Genomic DNA, 23068 nt, shown 5'->3' on the forward strand with positions numbered 1-23068 from the left:
ATGGAGCATCAAACCTGGGACCTTGTAGCATGGCAAGCAGGCACTCAACCACTTGAGCTACATTCTCTCCCCGCACAGTACAATTTTATAGGTTTTGACAAAATGTATAATGGCCTGTATCCATTATTGCAATATCATGCAGAACAATTCCAATTCCCTAAAAAAATGCCCTATGTTCCACTTATTCTTCCTTTTCCCTTCCTTCAGAACTTCTGGTACCCACTATCTTTTTATCAATGTTACAAGTTCTTTTGTTCCTACAATAATAAGTCTGCTTTGGTCCATGTTTGCAATCCACCCTTATGTTTGTTCATTCCTTAGTCTTGAGGATTTTGGCATGGTGATGCAAACTCTGCTTCAAATTGAGACGGGGCTTAGATCTATGGAGCAGATGGAAGGAACTGTTTTGTTTACAGTTGTAGTTATTGTTTGCTTTTTGGGATGGGGATTGTCCATCATCATCATCATCAATTGTCCTGGGTGAGTCTGATGACCTGAAGAGCAGGTGTGGCTACAATATTGCTGAGAATCAGGGCTCAACTGACATATCCTCCATAGTTTCTGATAAGAAATGAGCACTCAATATTATGTAGAGTCCCTTGAACATGATGTGCTTTTTCTCTCCCTTCCTACTTTCTGTATTTTCTATCTTTGGCATTTGACCAGTTGAGTATAATGTGTTTCAATCTGGATTTCTTTGATATTTTACTATTTGGAGTTCATTTGAGTTTCTTGGGTATCTTCACCGCTTTCATCATTCAGCCATTATTTCTTCATATATTCTTTCTTACCCTTTTTCTGTGTTTTGTGACATTTTGTTGAATCTGGACATTTGAATATTTTAATGTTAATTCTAGACAGTTGAATATCACTGAAAGAGGAGACAGCAGATTTTCCTCCTTTCCCAAGATTTGCTGTTTCTCCCCCTTTTTTATTGTCAAAGACTCTTATTCTATTTGTTTAGTGATGTTTCCAAATTATTTTTGTAAAAACTGTATCCCTTGAGGTAGTCACTGAATTTTATGTTCCTTTAGCTTATATTCAGCTTGTCTTATGGCAGAGATTTTCTTGAATGCCAGGAGTTAACAAAATAAAATGAAACAAAATACCTCTCCCAGTCTATGCAGATTGTCTCTTTGCTGGTACACTCCTTCACTGCCTAGCCATCTGTACAATGATCCTAAAGAACAACTTGAAGTGAGGCATAGTGTCCTCTCAGGTCTTTTTAGCACATGATTGTTGTCCTGGGAATGTATATATTCCCGTATAAATTCTCCCATATATATACAGATACTCCAAATGCCCCACTTTAGGGAATTCGCAGCCTTTCCTCCTGGCCCCTGTGCTTATATATGTCTCAGTTGGTAATTATTTATGCCAGGCAGCTGTGGTTTGTTAGTTTTCTTACAGGGTTTTAACAGTCTTGTTAGTCACTTCTACATCTAACTCTTAGGACAGGTGAGACAGAGGCGTGCATCTAGGTTCAGGCTGCCATCAGGTGGGTTGTAACAGACATACATGCACCCCGGTATTTGTATAACAGTTACTCAGGTCTTTCCATCATTTGGGATCAGGGGCCTTACTTGGAGTATGAATTGGCAATGCACTAAGTTGAGGAGGGTGTGAGAAGGGCTAGTAAAGGATTCATGAGGTTTTACTATGGTTTTTAAGTTGCCTTTTACTTTATTTAGTATTTGTTTAGTAACTCTAACCTTTTGTTTTCTAGATCTTTGTGAAAGTTGATTTTGCCAGTTTTTGCTGATTTTTCAATGTTTCTCTGGGTGTGGGAATTTTGGAGCTTCTGAATCTGCCATCTTTTTTTAGTACCATTATTTTTGACAATTCAGAATGTCAAAGCTCTCCAGAGATGTCTGACTGTATGTATTCAGCAAGTGGTAGAATGGGAATTAGAACCAGTCTCTTTTAAAATTACGTAATATTTCTTTTCTCATTGTATTATGCCTCCAAAGGAAGGATTCTCTGTCATTGGCTGTCCTTTTCTTTTTAAAAATGTCTTGAAATTATGACTAATAAGTTTTCTTTTTTCTTTCCCTTCCCCTCCCTGTTGTTTTTGCTGTCTGTGTCCATTCAGTGTGTGATCTATATCTATTTCTTGTTTTGTCTTCCTTTCTTGTCTTTCTCCTCTAGAATTCACTGGGATTCAATCCTGGGGACCTCTGATGTTGAGAGAGTTTCCCTGTCAATTGTGCCACCTCATTTCCTGGTCTCTGCTGTGCTTCACCTTAACTCTCCCCTTGGTCTCTCTTTTGTTGCATCATCATCTTGCTGTGTGACTCACTTGTGTGGGCACTGGCTCACCGCGCGGGCACTTGACTTGCTGCATGGGCACTTGGCTCGCCACGTGGGCACTGGCTCACCGTGCAGGCACTTGCATGGACATCATGTGGGCACTGGCTTGCTGCACAGGCACTGGCTCATTATGCGGGCACTCACATGGGTACTCGGCTCACCATGTGGGCACTCGTGCATTTGCTTGGCTCACCACATAGGCACCCACATGGGCACTCAGCTTACTGTGTGGGCATTTGGCTCACTGCAGAGGCATTCACCTCACCACATGGGTACTGGCTCATCATGCAGGCACGTGTTCTCTTCTTTTTTATTCACCAGAAGGGCCCAGGGATCGAACCTGGGTCCTCCCGTATGGTAGGTAGAGGCCTTATCACTTGAACCACATCCACTTCCCTAATAAAAAGTTTTAATGCCCTTAGGTGACATAGACTTTCAGTAGTGAAAATAACCTTAGTTTCAGACTTATATATCTGGAAATTTGATTTAGGCCAGATCTGGCATTGTATATCAGTGGTAAGAAGACATTTTTTCAATAAATAGTACTGGAACAGTTGATTATTTGTTGGGAAAAAATAAATTAGACCCCTACCTTAAAACGATATCCCAAAATCAATTCAAGGTAGATAAAATGTGAAAGTCAAAACTATAAAACTGTTAGATGATCATATGGAAAAAAATCTTTATGATCCTGGGGTAGGGAAGGATTTTAAAGTAAGATATAAAAAGCAGTAACTAGGAGTGGGCATGACTCAAGGAGTTGAGCACCTGTCTTCCCCATGGGAGGCCCTGGGTTCAATTCCTGGTACCTCCTGAAAAAAAATCAGTGGCAAACAAGAAGCAAAACAAACAAAAAAATGAACTTAGGGAAGTGTGTCTCAGTGGTTGAGCACCAACTTCCAACAATTGAGGTCCTGGGTTCATTCCCCAGCCCTAGTACTTCAAAAAAAACTAAACAAATACCAGTAACCATAAAAGAAAGGTTGAAAAAAGTCAATTATGTTAAGTTTAATAATCTTCTTTTATCAAGACTATGATGAAAATGAAAATTACAGAAGGGAGATGATATTTAAAGTACATGTGATGGTCAAAGCACTGATAAAGTATAAAATAAGTGACAATAAGAAAAAGATAAACCAATCCAATATCAAACTAGGCTGAAGACCTGAATGGCATTCTACAGAAGGAGAAACCTAACTGGTTAATAACTTTGAAAAGGTGTTCAACCTCCTTATTAAGCAAGATAATGTAAATAAAACCACAATGAGATACCATTTCATATGCAACATGTTGTCGAAAATTAAAACTCTAACATTTTCAAATGTTGATGAGGATGTAGAATAACTGAAGTAGTTATACAATGTGGATGAAAATTTAAATGATATGATGAGTCTTTTTCCTTTTGTGGCCATCGCTGAAACGGCAGCGGCCAAAATGAAGTTCAGTCCTTTTCTGACTTCTGATCGGAACAAGAACCGTAAAAGGCATTTCAGTGCACCTTCCCACATTCGGAGGAAGATTATGTCTTCCCCTCTTTCCAAGGAACTGAGACAGAAATATAATGTTCGATCCGTGTGTATTCGAAAAGATAATGAAGTTCATGTTGTGCAAGAACACTTCAAAGGTCAACAAATTGGCAAAGTAGTTCAGGTTTACAGGAAGAAATTGTCATCTACATCGAACAGGTACAGCAGGAAAAGGCTAATGGCATCACTGTCCATGTGGGCATTCACCTCAGAAAGGTGGTTATTACTAGGCTAAAACTGGGTAAAGACTGCAGAAAGATCCTCGAACGTAAAGCCAAATCTTGCCAAGTAGGAAAGGAAAAGAACAAATATAAGGAAAAAACAATTGAGAAGACGCAGGAATAAAAGAATCTTATGTACAACTTCCATTAAAAACTGCTAAAATGAACATAAATAAAAAAGAAATGATACGATGACTTTGGAAAATAATTTGACATTATTTTCTAAAAATGTAGGTGTGAATTCCCTGTAAGCAAGACCTCCTACACCCATGCATTAAGAGACATGTACAAGAATCTGTACAGCAACACTGTTTATAATAGCAAAATCTAGAAGCAACATACATTTCCATCCATAGAACTGGTAAATATATGATGGTATATTCATATAATGAAATATACTACAGCAGTGAAAAGGAATAACTTACAGTGAAAACATGAAAACAGGTGGATTAAAATCAGGAATATAATACTGAATGATAGAAGCAAGCATCAGAAGAAGAGGTACAGTGTACTTCCATTTATATAAAATTAAAAATTTTTAATCATAAACAATACATATTCAGGGCCATAAACATAGGTGGTGAAACTATAAATAAATACAAGTAAGTGATAAACACAAATATCAGGTTAATAGTTACCTCTGAGGGGACTGACAAGAGAATGGGCTAGTGAAGGACCCTTAGGGGACTTCAAAAGGTAATGGTAATATTCTTTTTTCTTAAACTAGATCTTGGTCCACACATTATACCTTACAGGTGTTATATCCTCAAAAAATTATTATGGAATTTTTCTGACATGAAAATGATATAAATAGTAAAATTACCTTACACTGGATATATCAAAAAGTGTATTTATTTTTATGGGAATGTACATTGCTAGTACTAGAATTTGACTACTATCTTAGAAAAATATTTAATTGGATTTTGAATTTTATTCTAAGAGTTATTATATTTATATATATATAATACTAGTGGAAGGAAAGCTGCTCCTTGAACTTGGTGATATACAGATTGGTACTTTGCTCAATGTAATGCCTAATTTTGTGTTCATATTAATACAGTTTTCAAGAAAATGCTTATCCCCTTAAAATCAGTTGATCCATTTATTCAGGTACTTGTTGTATAAGCACTGTTCTAAATTAATCTTGGATTTTAAATTTGGGTCCTGGTGGAGGTCAGGTGCTATATAATGGGCAAGGCCATTGCTTTAGTTTCCCAGACTGCTAAAAGCAGATACCATGAAATGGGTTGGCTGAAACAATGGGACTTTATTAACTTACAGTTTGAGGCTGAGAAAATGTCCAAATCAAAAGATATCATGATGGAAGCAGACTTGGCCCAATGGTTAGGGCGTCCGCCTACCACATGGGAGGTCCCGTGGTTCAAACCCTGGGCATCCTTGACCCGTGTGGAGCTGGCCCATGCGCAGTGCTGATGTGCGCAAGGAGTGCCCTGCCACGCAGGGGTGTCCCCCACGTAGGGGAGCCCAACGTGCAAGGAGTGCGCCCTGTAAGGAGAGTCGTCCATTGCAAAAGAAAGTGCAGCCTGTCCAAGAATGGCGCTGCACACACGGAGAGCTGACACAACAAGATGACGCAACAAAAAGAAACACAGATTCCCATGCCACTGACAACAACAGAAGCAGACAAAGAAAAACACGCAGCACATAGACACAGAGAACAGACAACTGGGGCTGGGAGGTGGGAAGGGGAGAGAAATAAATAAGTAAATCTTTAAAAAAATAAAAAAGATATCATCAAAGTGATGGTTTCTTCCCAAAGACTGGCTGCCAGCAATCCTTGGCTCCTCTGCCACATGGCAAGGCCCGTGGTGGCATCTGCTGGTCTCTCCCTTCTCTCCCAGGTTTCGTTGACTTAAGCTTCTTGCTTTCATGTCTCTCTCTCTCTCTCTATTCCATTTATAAAGGACACCAGAAAGACCCATCTTGAATGAGGTGGGTAACAAGAAGAAACAGTGAGGAAAGCAGATTTGGCCCAATGGATAGAGCATCCGCCTACCACATTGGAAGTCCAGAGTTCAAACCCAGGGCCTCCTGGCCCATGTGGTGAGCTGGCCCACGCACTGTGCTGATGCGCTCAAGGAGTGCTGTGCCTCTCAGTGATAGGGGATAGGGGAGGCCTATGCACAAGATGACTCAACAGAAAGAGACACAGATTCCCAGTGCTGCTGACAAAAATAGAAGAACACAGTGAATGGACACAGAGAGCAGACAGCTGGGGCGGGGGGCGAGGGGAGGGATTAAAAAAAAAAAAGAAACAGTGATATTTACAACCTAAACCTAACATGCAGGTCCCTCCCCTGTTCCCCATTGATTGGGTACTCTAGAGGTTACAGGCTATCTGACAGATCTCACTAACTTACTCAGTTCCACTCTGAGTTGCCGCTCCGGCATTCCCTACATCCTGGCACGTTGGGCAGGCTATGCATGGCTTTTACTTCTAGTGCTGCTTTTCAAATTCTGTGCTGCTTTCACTATTGGCCCCACCCTCACTTCTCACCATTGGCCCCCCTTGCTTTGGCCCCACCCTCACTTCTCGCCATTGGTCCCCCTCGCTTTGGTGCCACTTTTCAAATTCTTGGTACCAAAGCAGGTAGAAGCCCTTTCCTTCCCTCCTCCAACTATAGAGCTCTGCAGGCTCTGGCTTCCCCTTTATGTGAAAATTAAACTTAACCCTTTCCTTACACATCCTAACTAAAGTAGCCTCATCAAAAGATCCTACTTACAATGGGTTTACATCCCCAGGAATGAATTCGATTTAAGAACATGTTTTTTTGACTGTTTATACAGCTTCAAACCACCACAACCATAATGCAAGAAAAAAGAGTTTATTACTCAGAGGTTCCAAAATGTGTGGGAGTGTGGCATGAAGGGTCGATGGGAAGGTGATCGGCTCAGGTGCTTCAGCCAACAGGTGGGAGCATACAGGCAGAAGGAAAGGGACCCTGTGGGCTTGTGCTTTTATTATGGTCCAGTGGTGGAAGTTAGTCAATACTCTACCAGAGTCCAGGATTGGTTAGTTTAAAGCAAACAGCATTAAAAGGTGAACATAACACAGTAAACCCAGAGGCGGTTGAGAATTGTGGTTAAGTATACAAATGCAAGAGTGCTTCTGTGAGTTAGAGCAGGTGTACATCACTGTTGCAGGGTGATAGGAATATGGAGAAACATGGGAAAACTACAATTCGTGTGGCCTATAGGCTGTGGTTAACAGCAATACTATAATCTTGCATTAATACCAAGCTATATGGTGTTGATAATGGAGGTGTATGGAAAAAGTGTGCCAGATGTATACTATGAACCATGATTGGTGGTAACAGTCTGATGATATTATCTCATAATCTGTAACAAATGTTCTACCAGGGTGTGGAGTTGTATGGGAAATCTACACATCTGTATGATTGTTTTGCAGGTTCACAATATCCGTAACAAAAATACATTTTAAAAAAATAGTATGGGTTGGGGGGAAAATACACCAAATGTAAGATAAGGAATATAGTTGGTAATAATATTTTGATTTTGCTCTTGCATAGTTTGTAACAAATGTTTCACACCAATGCAAAGAGTTGGTGCAGGGGTGATGTATGAGACCCCTGTGTGATGTTATGTATGTTTATTTTTTAAGTTCACAATCTTTACTGTACACTTACTGTTTATGTGTATTCATGTATGAATAATATAGTTCAATAAAAAAAATTTTTTAGAAAAGGTGAAAAGACTGGGGTTCAAAGGTGGTGAAGATGGTTACCTTATCATTTGGGACTAACTGTGGGTTTTGAGTGAGGTGTGTGAATGGTGTGGTAGTGGCCACAAATGTAGGTTTGAGCTTGAGAACATTTATGCCCCAGGGCTGGAAAACTGTTCATTAAGTAGGCCAAAGGGCAGTGATGAGCAACTGGCTTAGCCAAAGTAAGAAGGATGTAAGGCAGCACATAGAAGTTTTTATAGTTATGACAATCACCTATAAAGTCATTGCTTTTAATCGTTAATAGAAGTTTTAAGGTCTCACCAATAATGAGAATGAAATAAAGAGGTGGCTTCTAGTTTATTCATTTATATTGTGATTTATATATAATTTATTCTCTATTCCCTAGTCAGTCACAAATTCTTTGATTTGCTAAAACAAGTTATATATGCAACTGTAAACAAAGTGAATGAGAGAGAAATTTTAGTTTAAAATCTGTAAAATTATATAAATTTATATAGCAATTGTTTTGTTATGATGATCCCTACCCCAAAGTATGTTAATGATTGAAATGTGTCTGCTTTCCCTAAAATTGGAAATCCAAACCTACCACCAAGTAAAGAAGTAGCTTCAACAATGAAAGTTGAATGCAATTGGCAATGACTAATTTTTACTTTTAAACTGGATGAATTTCTATGTTTTATCCTCTAATATTTACCCTTTAGAAAACCTTTTAGTTCTCAGCAGTTTTTGGAAATAGTGTGCATGAGGAGATGATGTTAGTTCACAAGATGATCTTAGCTTTTTCATGTGTCATTTAAATATATTTTAAAATTTTGTGTCAGCAGGAAGAAAATGCATTATAAAGACAAACTGATGTTCTCTGTAAATGACTGTATCAGCAGTGGTTGTTATGTCCTCAGGGTGAATTCATAGCTGGCAATGCTTTTATTTTAATAAAATCTTACTGTTTTTGTTTCTTGGATGATTGAAGCAGTAGTTCTATATACATAAATTGCAAAAGACTTTTTTACATTTTCATATTGATTCATCAAAATACACATCTTTGGATGATTGTGCTTTGTTCTTTTGCACAATAAAATTCTTGAGCTGTGATTATTTTGCTTCCTATGAAATTGTGCGTATACTTGTAAAATAATAAAATAGCCTTTTCTCAACTACTTTGTTAAAAAATTGCTCCCCAAATTTAAAAAAAAATACTGAAAATAAGGAGAGCTGTTTTTTGGGTATACATCAATCTTACTTTAATATTTAATGGTGCTCCAAGAGAAGCTATAGAAAATTGATTTGTGTTTTAGTTCCATTTATTCAGGGATAATGCATCCTCTGCATCACTTCTAAAGTTATAACTTAATCTATTTTCTTTGCATTTATAACTCCATGGAAATATTAAAAGGCGCACAATAATAATATGCCTCTCCAATAGGTAGCTTTTATTTCTAATTTGTTGGCAGTTTGGGTTTCCCAATTTTTTTCTGCCCTTGTCTGCTGTTAGAGTCATTGTTATATTAGCCTCATTTAAGAAATTGGGGAGCTGTCCCTATTTTTCTAGTCTCTGGAAGAGTTTGAATATTCAAAAAAAAATCTAATTCACTTAGATCTGGTTTTGGGAGAAGTTGATAGGATTTAAATCACTGATTGTATTTTTAAAATATTCTAGTCTAATCCAACTCTTCTTTTTATAATTAAATACTTTTTAAACAAGCAACACACACATATGTATACATTGTATAAACATACATCCTCTTTTTTTAATAGTCGGTTTGCAGTATATTCCTTAAGGTAATTGTGTAATACATGTTTATAACCCCGGGTAGTGGTTCTTCTGAGGGCTACAGAGACCCACAGGTTCTATGGTCATGGCAGATGGAGTTCAATGCCATGTCAGTTGGCCCTTCTTTGGAGTTTGTGTTTCTGTGTGATGGAGCTGGACTCAGATGTGATCTTTTTTCTCAAGCCTCTCTTGTTACTTTTACCAGAACTGTAGTTGGTGCTGGGGTTTAATATATACACAGGGGATCTGAATCTCTGGACTGACCTTGTGATGGCCAGGCCCTGAGCCTCAACAGACTTCAACTCCTGCACTCTGGTTTATTGGACTTACCCCACTCAGCCATCATGGAGTTGAAGAAGGTCAACCGCTACACCATGGAGCCAAGAGTGCCTACAACTGAAAGTAGGAGGATTGCATCCAGCATCCATGTGGAATCTAAGCCCCCTCTTGATATAGATAGGGAGTGGACACAACCATTCCAAGGTCCACAGGGTGGAGGAATAGAATATGGATGAGAGTTGACTTACTGATATTCTATTCATGAAACTATTGTGATTAGTAATCGAAGAAAATGTGGCATTGGTGTGGAGAAAGTGGCCATGGTGGCAGCTTGGTGTGGGGAATGGAAGGAAGAGATGAGATGTGGGGGCGTTTTCGGGACTTGGAGTTGTCCTGGGTGATGCTGCTGGGACAGTTACCGGACATTGTATGTCCTCCCATGGCTCACTGGATGGAACGTGGGAGAGTGTGGGCTATGATGTGGACCATTGACCATGAAGTGCGTCGGTGCTCAGAGATGTATTCACCAAATGCAAAGAATGTCTCATGATGATGGACGAGATTGTTGCTATGAGGGGAGGAGTGGGGTGAAGGGGGTGGGAGATATATGGGGACCTAATATTTTTTGAATGTAATATTTAAAAAATAAAGACCAAAAAAAACAAATGTATTGGTATATATCAAAAGCTTTTTCTGTGTAATTATTCATTGTTTTCATTCAAAATATCTGTGTATATGTGCACGCACACTTGTATGTGTACGTGGATGTCTTCTCTCTTTTTGCTTGATCGATATTGCTAGAATTTGACTATTGATACACAGCCAGTTCTGTTTATATTTCAGCCTGGAATTTTTAATTTTTAAAATAATTTCCTTTTGGCTCTATAAGGCTTCTCTAGTCTCTTTTCTTTGTTTTCATTGCTATTGCTTGGTCTTTATTAGCAACAGTCTTATACCGTTCTTTTAGATTTTACTGTATTTATTTTCTAGACTTATTAAATTAAAAATAATTTTTGGTCTTTTTTTTCTGAAATAAGCATTTAAAAATAATTTTCCACTAAGTATTACTTTATCAGCATCCTATAGATTTCTGCATGTGGTACTATTATTATACAGTTTTTTCTGTTTGAAATTATGATATTTTTATTTGACTTGAGTTTTTGAAGTGTGTCCTAAATTTACAAATATAAGGGGGCATATTTGGCTAGATAACCAACGAATTTGCTATTGAGTTCTCAATTAAATTAGAAATGTTATCATAAAAAATATTGATGTGATGTGATATTGACATTTATTGAATTTTGCTTTAAGGTATATTATTTATTTTGTTTTTATAAATTAATTAATATGAAACATCAAACTGAGAAAAATATGTACCAATTTATTTATAGAGGTTAATATATATTTATTAGATTGTTAATTGTCTTCATATATTTCATATATTTAGTGATTTTCATTTGCTCAATATAAATGTTTTTTTTTTTAAAGATTTATTTTTATTTATTTAATTCCCCTCCCCTCCCCCGGTTGTCTGTTTTCTGTGTCTTTTTGCTGCGTCTTGTTTCTTTGTCTGCTTCTGTTGTCGGCTTCTGTGTGGGCGGCGCCATTCCTCAGCAGGCTGCTCCCTCCTTCGCGCTGGGCGGCTTTCCTTATGGGTGCACTCCTTGCGTGTGGGGCTCCCCTACGCCGGGGACACCCCAGTGTGGCACGGCACTCCTTGCGCGCATCAGCACTGCCCATGGGCCAGCTCCACACGGGTCAAGGAGGCCCGGGGTTTGAACCGCGGACCTCCCATGTGGTAGACGGACGCCCTAACCACTGGGCCAAGTCCGTTTCCCTAAATGTTTTTTAATACTCTGGCATACTTATTTCATTTATATTTATATAGGCCATTTATATTTCTGATATATTGTAGTTTATTTCTACATTCTCATTCTGTGCTTTTAATTTGTCTGCCTCTTTCATCAAATTCTTCTCCATTCCTTCTTTCTTTCACTCCTCCTTCCTTTCCTCAATTTTTTTGATTTTAAAAACAATTTATTGAAATATATCACTCATACATGAACATACACAAACTATAAATGTATAGTAAAAGTTGTGAACTTACAGAACAAACATGCATAACATCATACAGGACTCCCACACATCACCCCACCACAAATACCTGGCATTGTTATTAAATATTTGTAACCAGTTATGAAAGATCATTGTCAAAGTATTAGGACTAGCTATAGTCCATATCTTACATTTGGTGTATTTTCCCCCCAGCCCACCCTATTTTTTTTTTCATCATAAACCATTATAATTTATCCAAAGTATACAATCAGTGGCATTTGGTATAATTACTGAGTTGTGCAGTTATCATTTCAATTTAAGAGCATTTTCATTACTTCCAAAAAACAACAAAAAACAAACCACTATCATACCCACATGTTAGCACTTCTAATTATAAATCTTATGGTGTGCTTTCCCCATTTCTATTAATTTTCAAACATCTTTTTACCAATTCTACACAGATTAAATCTCAGCTTTCCCTTCTCTAACAGCATTGTATTTTCTGGTGGCTTATGTATCTACCTATTACACTCCATGAGTTTTCTCATTATGTTTAGTTCATAATAGTGAAATCATGCAATGTTTGTCCTTTTATGCCTGGCTTGCTTCACTCAACACATGCCCTTCAGGTTCATCCATTTTATCATGTTTCACGACTTCATTTCTTCTTAGAATGGAATAATATTCTGTTGTGTGTATATACCAGGGATACAGTGAGCAGAGACAATGAGGAGACACAGCCAGTAGACAATGAGCAGACAGACGAGGGATACATGGCTGGGGGATTTTTTTGTATTCATCTATGTCTTTACATTGTGTGGAACTAAAGCTTTGTTTCCTGTTGCCTTGTAGTTGTTAAAATTCACAACACCTCAAAAGTAAGTGAAGGTCATGGCAGGATATATAATGTCCAGCATCATTTAGGACACTTCCAAGTCCCAAAAATGCTACAATGTAAACTATAATCCATGCATGCACAAGTGCTCCAAAATGTGTTGACCATATGCAGTGAATGTACAACAATGATGAAAGAGGTTGTTCATGTGGGAGGGATGGGGGATGTGGACATTTTCTGTGATCTATGTATCTTTTTTAAAAAAGGACAGTTTAATTAAAAAGGGAAAAAAAGTAGATGAAGAATGATTGATAGGTAGGTAGATAGATATAGAGAGAGTGAATGAGTGAATGAGAGAAAGGGAGTGGGAAAGGTTAAGGGAAGGGAGAGGAAGGAAGGGAGAAAGGAGGGAGAAGGGAGGGTGGAAGGAAAGGAGGAGGGAGGGAGGGAAAGAAATAAAGGGCAAACATAGCAAAATGTTAAAATTGGTGATGTGGTATCAGGGGGGTAGGGATATATTGGAGTTCTCTTAATTTTGTAACTGTCCTGTAAGTTTGAAAGTATTTCAAAATAAAAAGTTTTTGTTTTTTTTAAAGAAGTTGATGGAGGATATGTTTTTTTAGTTCTTTCTACGTCTTGGGAATTTCTCTTCCTTTCTGGCAGTCCTAGCTATGTATTTAAAATGATTTTTATTATAGTTATCCAGAATTTTTAGTTGTTTTTTAAATCAGAAAGGTGATTAACTTGACAGTATTTCCAGAAATGGAAATTCATATATCTTTTTGAAAGTCAAGAAAACTATGTATTCCAGAGATACTGTACTTTGACTTTTAAATGTAACAGAGAAAAATTCATTTTTTCTTAATACAATTAAAATAAAGGTTATTAATTCATGTTCCTGGTGGACTTCATGTATGGATAGCTTTTTAGTTAGAATGTAACATAGTTTAAATTTTTTACCTTATTCAAAGAGTAATATTTCTTTAGTTTTAACTTATAGAATCAAACATTAGATTTTCTTGATATGTCAATTTTGCTGTAAGTTCTGGTGTCCCTTAAAGAGTTTTAGAAAATGAAAAAGGTGACCATGGATCATACCCAATGGCCCACCTTTGTGGCTACATTTGTTAAATACCTAATATTTTGTTACCTATAATTTGAACATTAAGTACACGTAAATATTTAAATATTTAAGTGGATGTTTCTCTATATTTGGGTCTGTGATATGTTTTTAAATAAATCTATTTATTATAATTAGTTTCCTTTTTAAAGTATTTTACCTTTTCTATTCTCAGTGTTGTATTCCTTCGTAATTAATCTCTTCACGTTTTTAAGGTTAGGATAATGTTAGTGTTTAATGTTACTTTAGAGATTCATCTGAATCTTAAAAATATTCATTAATAAGGACATGGTCTTATCTTAGAAGTAAAAGAATATTCAAATTTTAGGTAGAAGCTATGTTTATTTCTGTTTTGACTCTCTCTCTCCTGCTACCCAACATTCCTGTCTCTGATAACCATAAAATATTCAAGAAGGAAGCTTCACTTAATAGAAGAAGGATTTTTCTTTCTTTTAAACAAGCACTACCAGGATGAGGGTTATCAGGGAACAATTTCCAAATCCAGCTGTAGACTAGTATGATTAGATCAAAAAGTATGTGTACAGGGCAATAATTTCAAAGTGTGAAGGTGGGCAGTGAGGTTAGAAACCACTGCAGATTTATGAACAGCTTTAATTGCTATATTACGTTTATATTGGGGAGCCATCAGAGGTTTTACATAGGGAATTGTGAAAGAATAACTTGAGAAGAAATGAGGTTAATGAAGACAGGGAAGCTTGATGTTAGATTAGCATAAGCGAGAAATGTAAGCAGTGGGTAGGATCTTGAATTATGCCAGTAACTATGCAAATGTTAAGAAATGGATTAAAGAGATACTTCAGAGTATCTCTTTGATCTAGGACTTGACGGAGGAATGGGAGAACACTGTAAATGTTCAATAAATGTTTATTAATATTTTGTTATGTTTTAACATTTAATAGAAATTAAATCAGAGTATATTATTCCATTTATTCCTGAAGTATCCTACTCTCACTTTCTTTGTAGAAAGGTTTTTTTAAAAAATAAAAACAAACAGAAAACAAATTATTTGATGAAATACAGCATCCTTTCTTGATAAAAATACTACAAAAAATAGCATATGAAGGAAACTTTCTCAACATGATAAAGGCCATATATGCAAAACCCACAGCTAACATCATACTCAATGATAAAAGACTGAAAGTTTTCCCATTGAGATCAGGCACAAGACAAGGATGCCCATTGTTACAACTGTTGTTCAATATAGTGCTAGAGGTTCTAGCTAGAGCAGGCAGGTAAAGAAATAAAAGGCATCCAAATTGGAAAGGAAGAATAAAAACTTTCACTATTCATAGATGATATGATTGTATATCTAGAAAGTCCTGAAACATCTACAACAAAGCTGCTAGAGCTAATAAATGATTTCGGTAGAGTGTCAAGATACAAGGTCAATAGGCAAAAATCAGTGGTGTTTCTATACACTAGTCATGCACAGTCTGAGAAAGAAGTTAGGAAAAAAATTCCATTTACAATAGCAGCTAAAAGAATCAAATATTTAGGAATAAACTTAACCAAGGATGCAAAGCATTTGTATTCAGAAAACTATAATGCATTGCTAAAAGAAATTTTAAAAGACATAAATAATTGGAAGAACATTCCATGCTCATTGATTGGAAGACTAAATATCATTAAAATGTCAATTCTACCCAAATTGATATTCAGATTCAATATAATCCCAATAAAAATTCCACTAGCATTTTTAAACAAATGGAAAACACAATTATCAAATTTATCTGGAAGGGTAAGAGGCCCCAAATAGCCAGAAACATCTTAAAAAGGAAAAGTGAAGTTGGAGGACTCTCACTTCCAGACTTTAAATCATATTACCTAGCTACAGTGATAAAAACAGCATAACACTGGTGTAAAGATAGACACATAGACCAATGGAAATATCAATGAATTGATGGTTCAGAAACAGACCCTCACATCTATGGCCAAGTGGTATTTGACAAGCCTGTCAAACCCACCCAACTGGGACAGAACAGTTTATTCAACCAATGGTTTGGGAAGAACTGGATATCCATAGCCAAAAGAAACAAAGAAGACCCCTATCTCACACCTTATTCAAAAATTAACTCAAAATGGATCAAAGACCTAAATAAAAAAGGAAGTACAGTAAAGCTCCCAGAGGAAAATGTAGGGAACTATCTTCAAGACCTGGTGCTAAGTGGTGGATTCTTAAACCTTACACCAAAAGCATGAACAACGAAAGAAAACATGGATAAATGGGACCTCCTCAAACTTAAACACATCTGTGATTCAAAGGACTTCATCAAGAAGGTGAAAAGGTAGTCCACTCAATGGGAGAAAATATTTGGAAAGCACTTATCTGATAAGGGTTTGATTTCCATTCTACAGAAAGATCATACAACTCAACAATAAAAGAGCAAGCAATCCAATTTTTAAAATAGGCAAAAGATTTAAATAGACATTTCTCTGAAGAGGAAATACAAATGGCCAAAAAGAATATGAAAAAATGTTCCATATCACTAGCTGTTAGGGAAATGCAAATTAAAACAACAATGAGATATCATCTAAACCACATAGAATGGCCGTTATTAAAAAAACAGACAACAATAAGTGCTGGAGAGGATGTGGAGAAATAGGAACACTCCTTCACTGTTGGTAGGAGTGTAACATGGTATGGCCTCTGTGTAAGATGGTTTGGCAGTTCCTCAGGAAGCTAAATATAGAACTTCCATATGATCCAGCAATTCCTTTACTAAGAATATATCCAGAAGAACTAAAAACTATGACACAAAAAGACATCTGCACACTGACGTTCATAGTGGCGTTATTCACAATTGCCAAAAGATGGAAACAACCCAAGGGTCTATCCAAAAATGAATGGATAAAACAAAATGTGGTGTATATATACGATGGAATACTATGATACAATGAGAAGAAGTGAAATTGGGACACATGTGATAACATGGATGAATATTGAAGACATTGTACTAAGCACGGTAAGCCAGACACAAAAGGACAGATATTGCATGGTCTCATTAATATGAACTAAATACGAAGAATAAACACATGGAATTAAAACCTATAGTATAGGTGATTAGGAGATAAGAGGAAGGTTGAGAACTACTGATGCTTAATGCATGTCGAAGTTTTAATTAACTTGACTGAAAAAGTGTGGAAATGGATAGAGTTGATGGTAACACATAATGAGTAGCAACTGGTTTATAAAAGGGATTGTGGCTGAAAAGGGTAGTCTGGGGAAGTAAATGTCAATAGAAAGAAAGCTAAAGAATAATCTAGGGACTGAATAACAGTGAACCCAGAGGTGGATGAGGATTGTGGTTGAGGGTACAAATGCAAGAGAGTCCTTCTGTGAGCTAGAGCAGATTTATATCACTATTGCAGAGTGGTGGGAATACAGAAAAGCTTGAGAAAACTACAGTTAGTATGAGCTATAAACTGTGGTTAACAGCAATACTATAATATTCTTGCATCAATGCCAAAGCTGTACTGTGTTGGTAATGGAGGTGTATGGGAAAAGTGTGCCAAATGTACGCTATGGACCATGTTGGGTGGTAATAGTCTGATAATATTATCTCATAATCTGTAACAAAAGTTCCAATTTGATGTGGTGTGTTGATGAAGGGGTGTTGTATGGGAAATCTACACATCTATATGATTGTTCTGCAAGTTCACAACCTCTGTAATAAAAAAATATTTTTAAAAAAATAATGTGGGTTGGGGGAAAAATACACCAAATGTAAGATAAGAACTATAGTTGGTAGTAATATTTTGAGGATGCTCTTGCATAGTTTGTAACAAATGTTTCCCAACAATGCAGAGTGATGATGGAAGGGTAATGTATGAGACCCCTGTAGGATGTTATGCATGTTTATTTTGTAAGTCCACAATCTTTACTATACACTTATTATTTATGCATGTTCATGTATAAATGATATACTTCCATAAAAAATAAATTTTAAAAAAAGTACATGAACTAGGCCAAAGAGCTGCTTGACTTTTAATCCTGCTTAAAAAATAAAAGAATCCTATGATTCCTTAAAAAAAAAATTATAATCCAAGTAGTCTGCCAAAGTTAATAACGTTATTTGCTCCATGTTTATAACAGTATTCTAGACTTTTGGTTGTATTATACCTGATTTATATTCATAAAGGTTTAAAATTTTTAAAAAAATAATGAAAGTAACTATCTTATACATTTTTCAGCAAGTTATCTAATGAAAAAAAATTTGTTGGCGAGGTGTGAAAAGAAAAAAATAACTGACACATTTCTAGAATTTCAAAATATCCACATTAAAAACAAACTTTTTATTAAATGACCTTGATTTTTTCATAATGAATATTTTCTTAGAAAGAACAGAAGTTTTTACCCCTTCGTTCATCCTGAGTTCTAGTCTGTTCAAACTCAAGGTGAATGAAATATATCTTAACACAGATATTTTAAGTGGTTGGGATTAGAAAATGTTTTGAAATATGAAAATATAGTTAGCCCAGAAGGATGTCTCAAGATACTTTAATGACATATAAATAGAAAAGCTGGGAATGTTCAGCATATGTACAATCCCAGGGTGATTTTTGTTGCTGTGCCTGAGAGGTTGTTGATATTTCCAGAAAAATAGTCTCATTAAACCAATCAAATAAAAAGATGTCTGGATGGTAAGGTAAGTTGCTCTATATTAGATTCTAGTTTTTAAAAAAATCAAAGAACTGCCACTGTAGAATGCTGTTGTCATACACTTAACCTTACTTATTTTAAAAACTAAGTGATATTGAAGACATAAAGGCTATTTTACCCTTGGAAATGTCAAATTTTAGCTTGATCCTAGCTGGAATTTTTAAGAAGCTTTTTAATAAGTCTTGGTTATGAAGGCAAATCTCATAAAAGCAATCCATGGCAAACATAATACAAAATAGTGGATATTGTAGCATTTTTTACTTTGAAATATATTTACTACTTGTAATTTGAATATGGATGATGATCTTCATAGTTGGAGTTTTTTTTTTTAAACAAAATAAGAAGGTTCCTCTGCAAGGGAAAAAAAAACAAGCTATGTTGTTTGCCTGAGAGATTTGCTCAAAATCTCCCTTTCCAACTAGAAAAACTAACTATGAAATTTATTTGGAAAGGAAAGAGGCCCCGAATAGCCAAAGACATGTTGAAAAAGAAAAATGAAATTGGAGGAATCACACTACCTGACTTCAAAACATACTACAAAGCTACAGTAGTGAAAACAGCATGGTATTGGCATAAGGAGAGACACACAGACCAATGGAATTGAATTGAAAGTTCTGATATAGAACCTCATATATATAGCCATATAATATTCGATAAAGCCACCAAACCCTCTCAACTGGGAGAGAATGGCCTATTCAACAAATGGTGCCTGGAGAACTGGATATCCATATGTAGAAGAATGAAAGAGGATTACCATCTCACACCTTATACAAAGATCAACTCAAGATGGATCAAAGACCTAAATATAAGAGCCAAGACCATAAAGACCTTGGAAAGCAGTGTAGGGAAACATCTACGGGACCTTGTAATAGGAAATGGCTTCATGAATATCACACCAAAAGCACGAGCAGCAAAAAAAAAAATAGATAAATGGGACTTCCTCAAAATTAAAGCCTTCTGCACCTTAAAGGAGTTTGTCAAGAAAGTAAAAAGGGAACCCACACAATGGGAGAAAATATTTGGCAACCATATATCTGATAAGAGACTTATAACTTGCATATATAAAGAACTCATATATCTTGAAAATAAAAAGATAAACAACCCATTTGAAAAATGGGAAAAAGATTTAAACAGACACTTCTCCAAAGAAGAAATACAAATGGCTAAAAAGCACATGAAAAAATGCTCCAAATCTCTAGTTATCAGGGAAATGCAAATCAAAACTACAATGAGATACCATCTTACTCCCATAAGATTGGCAGCTATGAAAAAAACAGAAGAATACAAATGCTGGAGAGGATGTGAAGAAAGGGGAACACTCATCCACTGCTGGTGAGAATGCAGAAGGATCCAGCCATTCTGGAGGACAGTTTGGCGGTTTCTCAAAAAACTAACCATAGATTTGCCATATGACCCAGCAATATCACTGCTGGGTATATACCCAGCAGAAACAAGGACACAAACCAATATATGTACACCAATGTTCATAGCAGCATTGTTCACTATCGCCAAAAGTTGGAATCAACCCAAATGCCCATCAACAGATGAGTGGATCAATAAAATACAATGGAATACTACTTGGCTGTAAGAACAAATACACTACAAACACACGTGATAACATGGATGAATCTTGAGAACCTTATGTTGAGTGAAGCAACCCAGGCATTGAAGGACAAATACTACATGACCTCAATGATTTGAAATAAATAAGCTGCTTCAGAGAGCTAGAGACTGGAAGATAGGCTTATAGGAAATCGGGGGGTGGAGGAAGGATGTGAGCCGACGTCTGCAGGGGTGGAATCTATGATGAGCTGGCTGTAAGTATGAGCACAAAGAAGAGATAAAATGGGGGCAAGGGATTGCCTTTGGGTGGGGCTTTGCGGATTTGAGGGGGTCTGGGGATGGGCGGATGGGTAATATTGCCCAAAAAATTGGAGGGGAAGGGAGGGTCAACATACGAACATAGGAGAGTGTCAGGTGTTGGTTGAGAGTAAAATGCTGAGAACATCGTATAAAAATATAATTAGGAGGGTTACCTGTTTAGGATGCTTGGAGGGGATGGTCTGACACGGGACGGACTCCTGGGGAATGTCTGAATGCTCATTTTGCCAGGGTGGGTTGTACCATTGGGTAGAGACCCAAGTAGTGAGAGTGGGGGTGGACCCACATCCTGGGGAGGACTAATGCCATCAAATAGAGGGAACTGTATCTCTCGAGAGAAAGGGTGGCTCCCAGGGCATTAGGGCAGTTGAGCAAGTCAGGCCCTGAACACTGTTGCAAGTATCTCTGGACGTGGCTCCTCGGGAAATGGAGATTGGCTGTCACTGTGGGCCCCAACGGGAGGGGAAAATGGATGTTGAATGGATGGAACCAAGGTAAATGTGGGGGTAAGAGAGGAGTTTCGTGAGAGTACACAAGGATGGATATAAAACATGTAATATTACACCAAAAACATATAGGGTACGACAGACTAATAATGTAAACCATAATGTAAAACATAGGATAACTAAAAATTTAGAAAATTGTATATCTTAAAGTATGGGCCACAATGTAAGCACAGATGGCACCTTGTTTGAAAGCTATTGTCTCAGAGTCTGTACATCAGTTTAAGTAAATATGATATGAATAAGTTATAAGATTATTGCTGTGGAAGGGAAAAGGTTTTATGGTGGGTGTGTGGGAGTACTGTATATTGTATATATGAATTATGTGATCTAAGGCTGTTGTGAAGAGAAGCTCAATAATTAGGAAAAAAGAAAAGAAAAAGATAGGATGTAGAATTTTTCCAAATCAATACTTATTCTAGATCTAACCTTTAAACTCATAGCTATATTCCATTTTACTGGTAAGGGAACCTGACATTATATTGGGCTTCACTTTCCAGGAAGTTTTGGCTCACAGAGTGGTTCAACAATGGTGGCGGAGGAATACTGGTATGGGATGTTATTGACAGGCGATATATGGTTGACAGGGAGTTATACAGGGCATATGTCCAGGGTGCATGGTAATGTTTGGATATACTCATAGTGGAAACAATTAAAAACAACAGCTGGGGGGGTACTGGGTTCCTGGCCAGGGGTGCTCTGTTGTGGTCCCTAGGGGAGCAGCGGCAGTCCCCCAGGTGCAACGGTAAGAACCAGGAAGGAATGAGGGTCCAACAGTGAGCCCCTGATATTAATGACTATGCTTGTGAGCCTATACGCCTGAAATAAGAACAAGGCCTAGAGCAGCACTGTGCCTGGGAATTTCCTCCTGACAGCCTTCATGTTACTCAAATGTGGCCAGTCTCGAAGCCAAACTCAGCATGTAGATGCAGTGCATTCCCCCCAGCATGGGACATGACACCCGGGGATGAGCCTCCCTGGCACCGAGGGATCACTACCAAATACCGGCTGATGATGCAACTAGAGAATGACCTTGAATTAAAGGTTCAATGCGGACCAGCAGAATATCCCTGTCCGCATATAATAACAGGACTTTAAAAGGCTGTTTGACCTAATGTAAGGGGGAAATGGAAAGGAGAAATGAGTTTATATCGCTATGAGTCTCTAAAAAAGAGTCTGGAGGTTGTCAGAAGGATTGCCCTTATGCACACCTGAGCAGAGTCTCAGAGACAGATAAAGTAGATACAACCCCAGATATTGGTTCTTTTGAGGGCTAAAGAGACCCACAGGTTCTATGGTCATGGCAGATGGGGTTCACTGCCATGTCCATTGGCCCTTCTTTGGAGCTGGTGTTTCTGCGTGATGGAACTGGACTCAGATGGGATCTCTTTTCACGAGACTTTCATGCTACTTTCCCAGAATTGTAGTTGGTGCTGGGGTTTAAGATATATCTAGGGGATTTGAATCTCTGGACTGACAATATGATAGCCATGCCCTGAACCTCAACAGACTTCAACTCCTACACTCTGATTTATTGGACTTACTCCACTCAGCTAACATGGAGTTGAAGAAGGTCAACTACCACACCATGGAGCCTAGAGTGCCTACAACTGAAAGCAGGAGGATTGCATCCAGTATCCATGTGGAATCTAAGCCCCCTCTTGACATAGAAGTGCAATGGACACAACCAATCCAATGTCCACAGAGAAAATGTGGCATTGGTGTGGGAAAAGTGGCCATGGTGGCTGCTGGGTGCGGGGAATGGGAAGAAGAGATCAGATGTGGAGGCGTTTTTGGGACTTGGAGTTGTCCTGGGTGGTGCTTCATGGACAATTACAGGACATTGTAGATCCGCCCCAGGGCCCACTGGATGGAACGTGGAAGAGTATGGGCTATGATGTGGACCATTGACTATGAGGTGCAGCGATGCCCAGAGATGTACTTACCAAATGCAATGGATGTGTCATGATGATGGGAGAAAGTGTTGCTGTGGGGGGGTTGGGGGGTGGGGACAGTGGGGTTGAATGGGATTTCATATTTTTTTAATGTAATATTTTTTTAAAAATGAATTAAAAAAAAAATCTCCCTTTCCATAGTTTCTCATTTTTGAAATTGAAGTAAGAAACTCTTAGGAGAAAATAAGTGGAAAGGAATTTGGC

General features: G+C 37.5%; 1 protein-coding gene across 2 annotated transcripts in view; it reads left to right on the plus strand.

Annotated features, from left to right (window-relative positions):
• Positions 1–23068, plus strand: part of APLF (aprataxin and PNKP like factor) — a 135109-nt gene that overhangs the window by 44127 nt on the left and 67914 nt on the right. The window lies entirely within an intron of this gene.

This window comes from Dasypus novemcinctus, chromosome 17, assembly GCF_030445035.2.
Source record: "Dasypus novemcinctus isolate mDasNov1 chromosome 17, mDasNov1.1.hap2, whole genome shotgun sequence".
Lineage (NCBI taxonomy): Eukaryota > Metazoa > Chordata > Mammalia > Cingulata > Dasypodidae > Dasypus > Dasypus novemcinctus.